This window comes from Maylandia zebra, unplaced genomic scaffold (genome assembly GCF_041146795.1).
Source record: "Maylandia zebra isolate NMK-2024a unplaced genomic scaffold, Mzebra_GT3a scaffold03, whole genome shotgun sequence".
Taxonomy (NCBI): Eukaryota; Metazoa; Chordata; class Actinopteri; order Cichliformes; family Cichlidae; genus Maylandia; species Maylandia zebra.
Genome location: NW_027490033.1, coordinates 2,800,341 through 2,816,007, shown reverse-complemented (window position 1 = coordinate 2,816,007; position 15,667 = coordinate 2,800,341). Strand labels below are relative to the sequence as shown.

The following is a 15,667-nucleotide window of genomic DNA, read 5'->3' as shown; positions in this document are numbered from 1 at the left end:
ACTCTTTACGTTTCTGAGTTTGTTTTGTGATTATAGTTCTGGTTTCTGTTTCTGTGTCTTCACTGTGTCCCACGTCTCCTTACTTTGGACTCTGTGTTATATTTCCTGTTTTACTTTGACAGTCCTGTGTTACTGTTTCCTGTCTCGTGTGTGTAATTGGTCCCAGCTGTGTTTCCCTCCTGTCTCCCGTTCCCTGATTACTAAACTGCGTCCACGCCGCCGGCGCTCCTCTCCACAGCTGGATTCCAGGATTTCAGAGCATCCAGCTGTGGTGAGTGATGGAGACACTTTCTCTGCTCCCTCAGTAATCAGGACAGTTTATTGAACATCAGAGGACATAAAGGACTGTTTTTCACCTGCCCGTTCTGAACCTGGACATTAAAGACTGCTGGCTTCAAGGACATTAATCCCAGTGTCAGCCAGCCAATAACAGCCTGTGTTTTTCAGCTCTTTAGGAGTCAGAAATGAGAAAGACACAGACTGCTAACCGCTCCCTGCAGGAAATAAGCTCCGCCTCTTCCTTTCCTGTATATGAGTGATTTGATTCTGACATGAGACACAATGAGTTTCCTGTTTATTGTGACTTAAAGCGAGCAGCAAAGACACTAAACTGTGTGTTTCCAGCTGAAGCTGCTTTTTGTGTTGCTCCCACAATCCTGTCTGAAACAGTCAGTGAGGAAAACTCAATGTGACTTCAGAGTGTCAGAGGTAAGCGACTCATGTTGTAACTGACGTCAGACGCCGGAGATTTTGGCGGAAAATTAAAGCGAATGGTAGTTTAGAATTGAACAAATTCCTTTAAGCTTCAGTATTACCAAATACACTTATCAATAGTCTTCTAACTAACAATATTTGTCTAAATCATCTCCAACACCCTGGAGAACAACGGGGAGAGTTTAAAGCAGGGGTGTCAAACTCAAATACACAGTGGGCCAAAATTCAAAACTGGAACAATGTTGCGGGCTAACATTAATATTTATTGAAAAAAAATCTTCCTCCAGATATAAGAATCAATCTTTTCTTATTGACTCAAACACGTTTTGCTGAAAAACTGAATATGGAACAAGCAAAGCTTAATACTAAACGATATATATATAGATATTAGCTGTATAATACCAGTAGGCCAGCTCTAGTAGTAATTTGGTATGGCTTCGCGGGCCAAATGTAATTACACTGCGGGCCAAATGTGGCCCACGGGCCAGAGTTTGACACCTATGCCTTAAATGATCTGTGAAAACAACTGTGGACAGTGAGAAGAGGATTCTGTCAAGAACATCTGCTCACAGCTTTGTCCACACTGACAACAAGACTTCCAAACTTTGGATGACATTTGGGAACGTCTCTGAGATCAGCGAGAAGGCAGGGTTACCCTGGTAATGGGAGCCTGGGGTGTTGGCTTTATTTTATACTCATTTTAGTTTCCTGTGAGCAAATATAAGCATTTATATTTCTGTGTGATTCTTTAACATGACAACACTGGAGACAGAAATGTGTACCTAGACTGAGCCTTTGTTTGAATCCTTTGAAACATCAGCGCTGTAACATGAAAGCACAGTGAAAAAACTTATTATCACACCAAAAAAAACCAACAACACTGAAACGGACCTGTGCAGCAACTGGGAGAGTGCTCAACGTGCTCTGGGATCAGTGGAAATACAGAGAATAGCTCCCAAAATGATCACCAACATCCTAAAAAGCTAACAAAAGCCAAACAGACGCTCTGTGTCATCACAGAGACATTTAGATGTTCAAACTTAGCATTCTTGAAAGAAAAACAAAAATCTGCTATTTATTTTCTCTTAAATGAACGTATACTTTGATTCTTAAATGAAAATGCATTGGCCCTTGTATATAATATAATATGCAATGTTTCTTACAAATACTGTTAAATGAATAATTCCTCACTGTTGTTCATTCTTCTATTAATGTAAAAATGCTCATGAATATAAACATTTCTTCTAAGGTCGTTTTCAACAGTTGTTCCTGAGTTAGCAGCTGGAGCTTTTGATAACCAGCAAGGCACCAGAAGCCTTTTCAAACTTTGAAACCAACGGGTGCAACGGCAGGCTTCCAGAAAATGGCTGAATAGTAAAAGAGAGGCGGGTTTTAAGGGACAGGAGCTAAACTTGTTTTTGATAAACTGAACATCTGCAGGCTGTCAGTACAACATGAATAGGGATTGTTTTTGGACTCTAAATCATATAAAGCAGGTCTGTTGCTGGAATAATCAGACGTGCAGAAACATGACTTGATCCTGGAGTATAGCAATAGGGACAAACGCATATCTGCAGAAGATCTTCATTTAAAAATGAATCGTATCATAAAAACATGCCACCTGAGAGTCACCAGGAAGAGATGGAAGGAAACTGTGACATCTTGGTCGGATGTCCGGGGAAGTTCTGAATTGTTGCTCTTTGTTAATTCCAGCAGTTAATTTAATTAATTTTTGTCGGGGGCGTGTACTCATGGGTGCAAAATGGTCCAAAAATACTCCAGAGTGTTTATTGAGAGCAGAGATCAGGTGACCCGGAGGTCCATTTTCTCATAGACTCTCATAGACAATCAGACATGTTTTTATAGCAGAGGAGTCGCCCCCTGCTGGTCAGATTTAAGACACGTCAGCTCTGGGTTCAGATTTCAATCCAGATTAAAATCATAAAGATCCAAGAGCAGAAAAAACTGTAAAACGAGTGTTTAGAGCAGACTGAAGGAATTTCCTGTTGCCTTGCTTTGCTTTTTACGAATATGCACAGTTATTACAAGAGATCTATATGACTGGAAATAAGTATAAAAAAACACTACAGGTCCACTTTAACTGTCATCTGCAGTTAGAAACACGTGGATATCTGAATGACATTTCCTGGCTGACCTGAAAGCAGCATTTTTGCCTCTGACAGGATTGTGAAATCCTCTGATTAGTCATCTCTGATATATAGCCTCCATTTTAAATAAGGCACCATGTGCTCTGTGCTGCACTGGAAATTTACCAAAGCATTTCCTCTTTATTTGACTCTGTACTTCTGCTTTGCTGGATTTCAGAAGGATACATTGTTTTACACACTGTAAGACATTTATTCACTCTGTACTTTGCATGCTAGTATTTTTAGCACCCTCAGTCTAGTTTGCATCCTTGCTATGTCATCTCACCACTTTCCAATATATAATAAAACCCACAATATCATTTACCATAAAAGCATATAAAACCTGGTGCACAGTTGTACATTAACATACATCAGCATGATCAGACTTTAAATATTTTTTCTTAACTTTATATTATATAATGTTTACTTTTAGTGCACTTAAAAGTTAAGCTGTAAAAGTGAATGGGCTGTTAATGTAAATGACCTAAGATTAGTTAGCTGATAGCTTACCACTCCACTCTCTCATCCACTGAGGATCAGCCGTGGCCCAAAATACTATGATTTTGGCATATTTAGCTACAGCGGCTATAGAAGCTTCGTTATTCCTCTATCCTTAACTTGTACTTATCACTATGGTCACTAATGTAGCATTTAAGTGATTTCTCTTGTTTATGCTGTATTTTAGTAGGTTGGTCTATGAGCACAGGCATTATTAGACCAACGTTTGTAATCATGAGGTCACTTTATGCACAGTAATGTCTGTGAGTCAAACGCTGAGGTTGCAGACTCCTCTGGACATTCAGTTTATCACACTTTTTTCTACTCTTGAATCTGGATGTGTCATTGTGGGCACCCAATTAGAAAAAAGCTTTCTTAAAATGGGAGGGGCTAAATCTGCTGTTTCCGACAGGATGAACTGGGGGCACAGTATCAGATAAAGGATGATTTTGATCTGTAAATCATGCAAAGCTACTCTATTAGAGAAATGGAGCTGGAAATAAGTCCACTTTAGATATGATTTCCTAACCTAACCTTCATTTAGGAGACCAGTGTTTATCCGGTGGTCAGCCAGCAGGGGTGTCAAACTCAAATACACAGTGGGCCAAAATTCAAAACTGGAACAATGTTGCGGGCTAACATTAATATTTATTGAAAAAAAATCTTCCTCCAGATATAAGAATCAATCTTTTCTTATTGACTCAAACACGTTTTGCTGAAAAACTGAATATGGAACAAGCAAAGCTTAATACTAAACGATATATATAGATATTAGATGTATAATACCAGTAGGCCAGCTCTAGTAGTAATTTGGTATGGCTTCGCAGGCCAAATGTAATTACACTGCGGGCCAAATGTGGCCCACGGGCCAGAGTTTGACACCTATGGTTTAGAGGCTCTCCAAGATTACATTGATCAGTGCTTCCAGGATCTTGTGATGAAGAAGGCTCAGAGTGCAAAAACTTCATCAAAACCCACCTGAAGCTGCTGGAGGACACGGTGAAGATCATCGCCTTTGATAGAGTGCATCGCATCGGCCCCATGCGGGCTGCGACCGGGAGACCACGTCCTACTGTGGCCAAGTTCGGCCACTTCAAACAAAAGGAACAGGTGAAAAGTCTCCGTGTCCATCGGTGTTTCTCCACGTCTCTCTGCCTTCTTCGTGTCATCTCTGTGTTTCCCTGCTGCCCTCATGTTTTCTGCTTTGTCTGTTAGTTTGTCCCAGTTTAGGTTGATGTTCGCTTCTTCCCTCACCTTTGTTATTTTCACTGTAAATAAATTTCCACTCGCATCTCCACCGCCGTCTGCATCTTGGTCCTCATTCACTCCACCACACGACTGCTGCCCCAGCCGTGACAACTTTTGATGTTTCCTCTACATTTACCTTTAAAAATTATTTACTTTGCCTTCTTTGGTATCATTTGGTATCAGATGGCCGACTTCTAAATGGTCACCATGGTCACCACCCAACTTGAGGAGTTTGCCCCCTCACATATACTAATGTGCCACAAACAGGACTTTAACATCACCAACCATTCCCATGTTATTACGGTGTATCCATATAACTGGCCCACCCTGTACAGTTATGCTTTCATTTTGACATACTGTATTAACACAATTCAGGGAGGATTCTAGGATCAGAGCTTCGGGGGGCTGAGCACCCAGAGAGCTGCCCAGCCAGCCAAGATACACTTTACTGGTCACAATGAGACTTCTTCCCCGTCTCTGTCCCTGCATCCTCCCTGTCCTCATCGTCTGTTGTCTTCGCCTCCTTTATCAGTCATCATAATTTTACCGTCTCTGTGCAAGTCTGCAAATTTCTTTATTAAATCATAAGATTCTTAAATCCATCAAGTCTCTCTGTGCCTGGGTCCTCGTCACAAAACATGACATCACTGTTTTGTACTTTTTAACAATTTAATCCCACATTTGTGAAAGAAAAGCAAAACACTTTTTTGAAAAGTCTGTAACAAAACCATCAATTCTGATCAAGGTTATTTAAATGCTGCCAAAGAAGAATGGATTGGAATAAAAAAAATACATATCCTAACCTTAATTACTGGAGGAGAATAATGAATGATGCTCACAGTGAGTAAGAAGTAAACTGAGTGCATATTTTGGACAGAGATTCACTTTTAATGAGTTTGTATAATATAATACAGATACATAAAAACACTCCTGAAACAGAATAAATTATTACAAATAAATTATTACAAAATATTAAAAAATATTATGGATACTTTTGTTGTTAAAATGTTACCTCTCAACCAAGTTCTGCCTTTTATATTTTTAGTAGTAGTGTGTCACACAAACAGGAAATATTGTCAAAAAAAAGTAAGTAAGTGCTGAAGCACCCCAAAAATGAACCAAAGCACCCCAAAAATGAACCAAAGCACCCCAAAAATGAACCAAAGCACCCCAAAAATGAACCAAAGCACCCCAAAAATGAACCAAATGTGGCAGGATGAATGTTATCCTTCGGTCCAACCCACTTTCAGCCTGGCCCATTAGGGGGCGCTGGTATAAATAGTGGCCATTTGAGTGTCTCTGCGTCGCTTGCCTGTGATCTCCTTTTTGGTCACCTGACTTCCCCTCGGTGTGGTGGAGATCATTTGCGGGTTATTCTTCTGAAGCCCCCATCGCGGCTGGTCGTAGCTATAGAAGCCTCCTCTGAGCTATTCTGCTTACGTTCTGTGACCCGGCTTATTTGGTACGTAATCAACTTTTGTTACGCTCTCTGCCTTCTATTGTTCTTTTATAGTAATTATTTATTATGTTTCGCAGGAAGTGTGGACCTTAGTTTTGCGCCAAGCTACGCGAACTGAAGTGCTGCTGTTTTGCCTTGCTGTGCTTTTACCGTCTGTTCCCGTTGTGAGAATTCTTTCCCTGCTGCTGTCAGCTTTTACAGTGGACGTCGGCGTGGACAACGGCCATATGCATGCCGGTTATCGGAGTCAGCTGGCGTGCATATTGATTGACTGTTAACTTATCGTCGTGTGGACGGCAAGTTGGAGCAGTACGGCGATTCCGTTTGCTCCAGATTTTAGAGTTTTATTCAGATTGTATGTTGTTTTATTGCTTTTTGATTTGTAGTTTGGATTTTCTGTTACACCACTGGTGGGAGGCCCTTTTTCTAGCTGTAGATCACCAGTGTGGTCCTGCAGTTGGGTTATCCCCCGGTGCTACACATTAGTTTGTTGTAATATATTAACATTTTCTTTGTTTCTTTTATTCAGATGCGGAGTGCCGACGTGGAGGAGACTAGGGTGCCTTGGTGGTGGGATCCCTTGAGTGTACACACCTGCCTTGTCTAGTTTATTAGTGTGAGTGTGTGATAGTGTGTTGCACTTGTGTTTTGGTGTGTTTTCTTTCTTTAGTTGTGTGTGTGTGTGTGTGTGTGTGTGTGTGTGTGTGTGTGTGTGTGTGTGTGTGTGTGTGTGTGTGTGTGTGTGGCATCCCTGCCCCTCCACTGGTAAGCCTCAGCTCTGAATACCTTTTTAAGCATATTTGTATTTGAATATTTATGATTATGTTTTTATTCGGTGTTTTAAATAATTACCAATAAATTGTCAATTTGTTTATTATTGAACCTCGTCTCTGGATTGAGTATAGCGAACCTAAGTGCCTTTTTGGTGATTTAGTGTCATTTCCAGTATTCTCTGGGTGAAATTCCCAGGGTGGCGTTGTCGTTCTTTAAAACTGAAGAGTATTTACTTTATATCCCAACCTCGTCTCGCCACACAAAGCACCCCAAAAATGAACCAAAGCACCCCAAAAATGGGCTAAAATCGCCCCTGTTAACAAATAATAGCCCAACAGTCACTTTTATGCTTATTGTAGCTGTTAGCTAAAAACACTAATTTAGCCTAGTTTGCCCTGAATTCAGCTTTGACAGACATGATCGACTGTTTCCAGTAGAATTCCTCGTTGTCATCTTGTTCCCTCTCAGAGCCCCGTATGCTTGCAGAGACCCCTACAGTAGGGAAATGTGCCAAAGAACGTCCAAAACATTGCATTTTAGGTTTATTTATGCCTTACACACAATCCCAACACTTTAGCTAACTTAACAACTTTGGCTAAAGTCTATAGTTAGTCTTACTCGTTTGTACAACATTTCTGGATCGCCACTGTTTGAAATGATATGACATATGACTCTCACTGAAACAGCAAACTTTGTAGAAAACACAACACTTCTGATTCTCTATCTAGCTGTTTGCTCACAGCTGTAGATTACATTATAAGTGGTTGTTCACTCTTGTCAATAATTACATTTCTAAATTCTATTTGTGCAGTTACATGTAAACAAAGTCCAATATTGTATCTAAATGATTGTGTTATCATGGGACAGTTTCCAATTTTGTTGTATTATTGCACTAGGTATGACTGTGCAAGAGTTATCTTATCTTCCTTGCTTGCACCACACTCTTTGCAGAAATGGTGCACAGCAGCACTGCATCATCTTATTGTGTTGTATAATATACCAGAACTAATACAAAGCAACATCCATGTACACTATAGGTCCATGCCAATGTGCCCAAATGGGACCTCCATAAATGGTAAGGGGCGCAAAGGCACTTTAAGACCAGTGGGCACACCATCGGTGCACATCCGCTCGGATGCTTTTTTCTATTCATTTATTTCCCTGTTTATTTATCGATGCACAAAAGCAATTATCTCAGAGACACCATCCTCTTAACAGAGACTCAAATCAGGAACCTGCAGATTATTAGTCAGCAGCTTTAACTTCCTGTCTTTGTCTCACTAAACCTTCCACGTGGAAACTTGAGCTGCCCACTCAAGCACAGTAGGCTTTAACTGGCTCTGCTCAAGTCACTTCAGTATCTGAGAAACTGTCTCGATGCATGCCAAAGAACACTTTGACAATACGCTTGTGTTGAGTCAAATCCACCACAAGCATATTCCATGGCAGTTTAATTCCACTCCACATAAAAATAGTCACGTATTATTTCCCCCCACCACACTTCCTGCCAGTAGCTGGTGCCCCCACCCACAGTGCATTAGTGGTTCTCTGTGTTTAGTGGCTCACTCTGGGCGGCTGCTCGGTGGGGCCCGGCCCCCTGGCTCTGTTGGGCCTGTGCTGCGGGTGGGGTGCCCTCAGGTCTCGGCCCTCTGGGCCCATTTACTGCTCAGTAACATTTAATATCTATTATTTACTACTACTTACTAGCCTACTTACTGCATATTATTGGTTGTTGCTGTGGGTTCCCCACTGTGTTGGTTTTTCCTTGTGTTTTTCAGCAGATGATGAAATAGATTTTCAGTATGTTTTCTCTCTTCCTCTCCATCTATTTCTCTTCTTCTCTATTTTTCCCTCTTCTTCTGTTAACTTTCTCCCCAGCTTATCTTTTTTCTTCTTTCCTGACCCCCGTTCTGATTCTAATGACTCAAAATAAAGTAAAATCATCATCAAATATGACTATCAAGTGGACCAGTATAGCAAAAACCATAATGGTGGCAGAGGCCACAGAGCCAAGTGGCAGGATTTTCAACGTTCAAACCAGATAAAAAACAGAAATTAAATGGTGTTAAAAGCCATGAATTAAGGCAATTCATTCACAACATAATTACAAGTTTTACTGGACGTTAATATTTTTCTCTTTTTTCAGTGCAAAACAAACTAACAGTACACATGATGCTGGCAAGTTAAAATGTCAGTGTCTTTTATAGATAGCATGTCTAGCATCATAGTTTTATAGATCATGTAGTCAGGGTAAAAACTCCATCTCTGATTATTATTGTACATGACTGTGACATGCAGTGGCCTCAGCATCATGATGAAGGCGACCGGAGGAGATAGTTTGGTAGACATCGATGTTTTGCCGATGAAGGCTCATGTAGCGGTCCTCTTTGTCCTAAACAACAATTTACACTGTCATTTACATTTAATTAAAGTGCAGCTTAAAACACAGACATAATGCACTGCAGCCTCGGCACAATTAAGTGTAAAACAGAACTATGGAAAACTGACAAACATCTGGCGAGTTTCAGATCCTGTTAAGTTAGTTAGACCTGATCTGTTTTCTCTGTTAGGATAAAAACATCAGAGGTCATGGGGTGAAAAATAGCTCAAAAACAAGACTAGCTATGTCTACAACTAATGTGTGGTGTTTTAAAAGAACCTATGAGATACTTTGAACACCACAGTGGCTGCTGTATGCAGTAATGTGCTCAAGTGATTTCAAAGGGTCATTTCATGAGTTTAAGTGCGTCAGTAAAAGTTTTCACCTGCGAGGATTTCTCCTCAGGCTGTAACCACAGGTTATCACAGCCACACTGATGAGTGAAGCAGCAGCAGAAATGATGGGAACTGTAGCCATGAACTTCATGCCAGAAGAATCTCCATCGTCTGTTGAATGTTGCCACACACAAAAAAACTTCATTTTGAAAACATGAAAAGTCACGAAATTTGCATTAGCCTGTTATATTAAAGTGGAAAACATGTTTATCTTTTCATTACATTAGAGTTACAATTGCATCATTCAAACATTTCACTGATGAAATAACACCAAAGTTGTGATTAGAGCAGTTTTATAATGAAATTTTAAACAAATTAGCCAGAAGAAGAGCTTAAAAACATTCCAGATGTTCATCTCCTGACTGAAACCTTTCATTAATCCGCTGCAGGCGGGAATGACGACCTCAAACCATGTATGACAGAAAAGAAAGTGTTAACGCAGTTCCAAACATCCACCTTGAATCTGCGGTGTGGGTATAAATAGAAAATGTTTTTACCTCTCACAGTCACACTGAGATGGAGAACATACAATCCACCACGAAATCCACACTCACAGGTGTAGTTCCCACTGTCTTCAGATGTTAAGTTGAGCAGGTGGAGAAACACAGTCTCATTTTCTTTGATCAGTGTGAACCTGGAGTCACAGCCATGAATAAAGCCTCGGTCGTAACGATAGAGCAGACGACGCTGTTCTCCTCGGCTCCTCTCTGTGCTGATCTCACACAGTATCATCACAGTAATATTCAGAGTTGTTTTGCTGCATATTTGAGTGGAATCGGGTTTCTTTCCAATTGTCTTCACAAGAGTCTCTATAAATTGTTCCAGTTAAAATGAAACAAAATCGGGATTATAGTTTCTATATATTTGTTGTTGTGGGAAAATCAATCACATATATTATTTCACTAACCTAACTAAAGCTTTCTTCTTAAACACCTGGCATTACAGCTTTTCTTTTTTAATTATATATATTTACCTTCACTGCTAAAAACCACAAGCAGAAGCAGGAGAAAGCAGAGTTTCCGTGCAGTCATGCTGGTGAGGAAGTAACTGTGGCTGACAGTGTGAGGTAGACTATAGTGAAAGCAGGAAGACTTGCACCCTCCTTATTTCACCTCTTGTGTCTACACTGAAACTTTTACTATGTCTAAAATAGAAGTGCATAAAAGTGGAAGGACAGTAGAAGGTAAACCACCAACATTGTTTAAGCCAGACTGATCTCTCTGTTTATCTGGATGGACATTGTGTTCAAATTATGATGAGATGTTTGTTCAAAAACAAAACTAGTCTGATACAAAGAGTCATGTTTGCCACAGTTTATTGTGTTTGTATTGTATTAAATCTGAGAGCCTGAGTTGGAGTATTATGACTGAATGGTCTCCATTACTGGGAAACAACTATCCAGTGTGAAAAGATGGACGTTTATTATAATATATGAATATTATTATATTAGTATGTCACCTAAAGTTTTATATACTTTAAAATGTTTCATAGAGCTTTATTATCCACTCCCACAGTTCCTGTGCTTCTTGCTGAGCGTGTCTTGTTGTTGTGTTGATGGTTCACTGAGATGATAGTCTGGTAGGAATCACTCGATGGCTGCTGAAGGTTTGTATAGGGCTGATCTGGCTCATCGTCATCCTTTAGAAAAGTGAAATATTTTAGGTATTAATCAAGTTCAACCCGGTCTACCCACACACTCTATTGATCTTTAAATCTCTCCATCTGTTGCCTGGATTATTTAATGTTTCTGCTCATTTCTGTAAGAGCTTCTTCACAAAATAAAGGACACTGAAGTTGGCACTAATAGTATTATAACACTAATCTGTAATTATCTATGTAAGTAGTTAACATCCTAAAACATAAATGTACATGTTTTATGTTTACTGGCAAACTTTTAACTAGCTGCTGTAGATCGTAGCAATAAATTGCTCACCAAACCGTTGGGATTTTCAGGTACAGACACTCCAGATGTTCCTGACCTTAAGCAGCCACGTTGATAAGAGAGGATGTCAGCATTAGTGTAACACTATTCACATTCAAACAGAGAAAAATCAAGTAAGAACATCTACATTTATATTATCTTCTCTCTTAATAATGATAATTATTTTTGGAAGGATAAAAAGTGTTCATTCTAGACATGATGTTTAACACACACCGAATTCTCATTTATTGAAATGTGATGTTTCCTTTTACTTTCTCTACATCTATATCATCTTTGAATTACTACAGCAAAAATAGTCTCACCCATTACTTTTCCTCCAGTAGATAAATCCCACGATAACTCCAGTTATAAAGATGATCACAACACCGGGCAGATAAACGGGAAAAGATTTGTCTGCTGAAGTGTGGGCCTCGTTTGTGTCTAAATCATTGAAAAGATGCATTTGTCAGTAAAATCATTTACTTTCATTTCCTGGAAATCAAAACACAAATCAAACACAGTTTACGTCTACTGAAACTCTGAGTGAAGTAATGAAACCCCAGTTTTATAACCACAGAGCTTTAAATATTGTCACTGTACTCTTTTCTTTTGTCTTCTTCTTCTTTTGCATCTTTTCTGAATATTACTATGAACTGAAATTGGTCCAACTGCTTATATACATTCACTGGCCACTTTATGAGGTATACCTGTTCAGGGTGTAACACAAATATTTCAGTGTTCATTTCATTTGTCAATCACATGTCAGCTTCATCTTCCTGGTTAAATAAAGGTTAATAAAATAATAAAATGTCAGCAAATCAATGCTCAAACAGAGCAACATGGCACATGTTACTGGTCCCAGTGCTTCACAAACTGCTGATCTGCTGGGATTTTCCCACACAATCATCTCTGTTCACAGACAATGGTCTGAAAAATAGAAAATATCCAGTGAGCTGTGATTCTCTGGGTAAAAATGCTGTTTACACATCAAACCTTGAGGCAGAGCGGACCACACTGGATATCACTGCTGTCCTCTAACAACAGCAAGCTGAGGCTACAGTTTGCAAGTCTGGACAACAGAAGACTAAAAAAACGATGCCTTGCCCGATGAGTTGATTTCTAACAGTTCAGACTGCTGGTGGTGTAATGCTCTGTGGGGGATTTTCTTTGCAAACTTTGGACCCTGTAGTAACCACTGAGCATCATTTAAACACCACAGCCTGCCTGAAGGTTGTTGCTGACCACATTCATGTCTTTATGCCCAAAAAATACCCATCGTCTGATGGCTGCTTCCAGCAGGATACCACACCATGTCACGGCGCTCAAATCATGTACGGCCTGCGCAGTCACCAGATCTCAATCCAGCAGAGCACCTTTGGGATGTGGTGGAACGGAAAGTTTGCTTCAAGTAAGAGCAGCTGACGAATCTGCAGCAACTGTGTGATGATGTAATTTCAATATGTCTTGAGAATCTTTGAGGAATGTTTTTAGCGCCTTGTTGTGCCACAAAAAATGAAGACATGTTTGATGGCTGAAGGTGGTCCAACTCGGTTCAAAGATGTACCTGATAAATGAGTCAGTGAGAGTATTTAAACTGCTGTAAGTGAAAATAAGAAGAAAAGAAATGAACAAATTACAAGAATAAAAAACACATAAGCAGGTCAATACAATGCTGACACAGTGCTGAATAACTGTGTCAGATAAAGAAACCAAAATGCATTTACCTTCCACAGTGACACTGATATGGACAATATATGTCCCTCCAGTGTTTGTACACTCACAGGTGAAGTTCCCACTATCAGCTGGTGTTAAACTGGTCAGCTCCAGAAAGGCAGTCTGATTTTCTTTTGTTATTGAGAACCTGGGGTCACATTCCTGAGTAACGTTCTCTCCGTGTCGATACAGCAGATGACACTCTCCTCCTGTGTCCCTCTGTCTTTTGATCTTACAGATAATCAAAACAATAGTAGTCTGACTTTCCTTGTTGCAAATCCGAGTGACATCGTGTTCTCTCCTGACTGTCTTCACAACAGTCTCTGTAAACAGGGGCAGCAAAATACGGTAAATACAAGATTCAGCCTGTGTCAGAGAGGACTTTAGTTTCTATATTTTGTGAATGTTAAACCATCTTTTTAATCCCATAATAATGTGTTTAGTTTAAACTAAAAGCAAGGAGGTTATGAATTTAAAAATATTAATAATGCATAATGAAAATAGTTTCCTTGTATTACCTTCAGCATCATGGGATACAGCTAGTGGTAACAGCAAAATCAAGCAAAGTTTTGATACGTCCATGCTTGTTAACATGTCTATGAGCCACCGACAGTGAAGAGGAAGATGTGCGGAAAGAAACAAGCTGAAGCTTTCCTGGCTAAGCAGACGTCAGACTGTTGCCCTTCACGGGGCAAGTGTGAAATGATGTAAAAAGGAAGTGTACTGACAGGACTTTCATATTAAAAGGCTGTAAAGTTGAAACACTGTGCGAGCTCCCACACAAAAAGAAAACAAGCTAATTTTTCTTTATCACAGAGGAATTATTACACTGCTAACTGTCATGTTCGCTGAAGCTGAAGGATGGATAATATTGTAAAAGTAGCAACAAAACTACCATTTATCATAACATTATAAGCATTTTAAACTAAAATAGCGTGTGTTATGGTTCAAAATATTGGGGATGGAGACAAGAGGAAAAACCACAATAACAACACTGGTCCGGTCGGGTTGAGTCAAACGATGATTTTAATGAACACACGCGTGGGAGATGGGCACTGATGCAGACAGCCTCAGATCTCAAAATGGTGGAGCATTGCTCAAACTCTTATAGCCTCTGGTGCCTCCACCTTATCATAAAAAGCCTAAACATTCACATGCTTTCTCTCACACAGCGCCTAAGCTACGACCTTGGCTCCCCGTCTATCTGCTCCTGCTGAGATGGGGCAGAAAACTCCAGTATATTCTGTTCTCTTCTAATCAGACAAATAAGACAATAACTTTCTGCGAACAGTATTTCTTATAACTCAGCAGTATAATGCATCATAAAACAATATCATTCATTCACAACAAGTCAGCAGTTTAATGTCATGCAAATCAGTTTAACTAATGCAATAGTTATCAGCTTCTTCTAATTCAGGAGAATAATGCCAACTAAAACTACATAATAATTCACCATCTTTAATTAGGGGTCTAACATGGCATAAAATAATATTATAATCTAATAATTCCCCCTGATGAGCTCATTAGAATAATGAGCTCACCAACACCCCATAATCCAGTGTGGCCGGGTTCATCTCTTCTCACTCCTGAGGTCCTTTGTCCCCCTGAGGGACGAACCATATGTGGGATGACCTCTATGTTTGCGCAGTTCAGATGCAAGACAAACTATTATTCCAACAATAGCAGGTACAGATGACACTCCCCAGGTCTCCCACAGCTTTATTTGGTGCTACCTTATACCCTCCAGACGTACTCAGACTAGAACCTCTGTCCAAGGAGCTTTTAGCCTTTTATGTTATTGCTGCAGCTACCAGTGTCGTCCAGTTGGGTGATCCTCTGCTCTTCATTCTTCAACCTCAGGGGTTAGACAACCCTTCAGTCGTGGCACAGATCAGGGGATTATTCTGCCCCGATTTCAAACAACGATCTGTGTATCCTCCAGAAAAAGGAACAGGAAGGTGTCCCCCTTTTTGCCCAAGAGCCTCTCGAACTTCGTTGGTCTGGTGTTCCCGGATTTCCGCCAACCCCTTCATGGTTATTGCTGTGTTTATGGGATCCATCCTTTTGTGGTGACTAGCTGGAGCCCAAACGCCATGACCCTTGGACCCAGTTGGTGTCTTGGCAGTCACTGTGTCTGTCTCTGCTGCGGAGGATCCTCGTATATCTGTGACCTCGTCTGGTGTCTGTTCCTTTCTCTGTAAGAGACAGAAAACCAAAACACCTCTCTTCCTAACCCTAATAATCTAATGTTGTTATCTACTGACCTTCTAGTGATTCAGAATTGGTTTAAAAACATTCAGAATGTTCCAGGGACTTATTCTAATCATATCCTATGTGTGTGTAAGCATGTTTGCATTTAGCCCTCTGCACTCAAAGTCAATACCTGCAATATATCAGTCCGGACCATCACGCCGAACG

At 40.2% G+C, this 15,667-nt stretch overlaps 1 protein-coding gene across 1 annotated transcript in view; it reads left to right on the top strand.

The window, feature by feature from the left end:
* The window catches only part of LOC112432436 (protein NLRC3), a 3,307,575-nt gene that overhangs the window by 565,434 nt on the left and 2,726,474 nt on the right, over window positions 1-15,667 (top strand). The window lies entirely within an intron of this gene.